Below are 760 nucleotides of genomic sequence, written 5' to 3'. Positions count from 1 at the left end.
TGGGAATCTGTGCTGAGCTTTGTAATGGATGACCGGACGCGTAGCCACTGCGTATTTGTTAACACTGCGAGTAGGTACTCGCACCCTATGCCCATCGCGCGCTGCGTGGCAGACTGTGCACACTGCTGCAATCTCGCGGCGGTTAAACGCACGCTTGTCGCTTGCATCGCTCTCTGCAGCAGGCAACAGCTAACTGCATGGCAGCACACGCATGTAGAAAGAAGCAAAGCTGTAAGTGTAAGACTCGTGCGGTGCCGACTCGCGCATTAATGCTTCACAATTGCCACACTTTGCGCATTTCTCGTGGTCAGATATTTTCAATAGAACACGGCGTTTTTGAGTCTATTCAGGATCACATTCGCTGACATCCGCATAAGCCAGCAGCGCTCCTGACTGAAAGACCTTATCAATCATGAACTTAGTCGCAAAAACTGCCGGAAGACCTCGGCCACAGAAGAATATAGTATGGCGTGAATTATTTAAATATACATTACACGCGAGTTTACTAACACCGATGAAAAGCGTAATGCATAGGCATGAAAACGCATGAGTGATGTGTGACATATGTTGCGCATGTTCAGCAGAATCACTAAGGCCAACGTTGTTTACACGGGCCTAGAGATCCTCAATGAAGCCAACACAGCCGACGATGCACCAACAAATGAATGAATAAATGAATAAATAAAAAATAAAAATAACTAACTATTATATATATATATATATATATATATATATATAGTATATATATATATATATAGTA

The sequence above is a fragment of the Priapulus caudatus genome, unplaced genomic scaffold, assembly GCF_000485595.1.
Source record: "Priapulus caudatus unplaced genomic scaffold, Priapulus_caudatus-5.0.1 Scaffold394, whole genome shotgun sequence".
Lineage (NCBI taxonomy): Eukaryota > Metazoa > Priapulida > Priapulimorpha > Priapulimorphida > Priapulidae > Priapulus > Priapulus caudatus.
The sequence above is the reverse complement of the archived record's forward strand: the minus strand, read 5'-3'. Positions refer to the sequence as shown.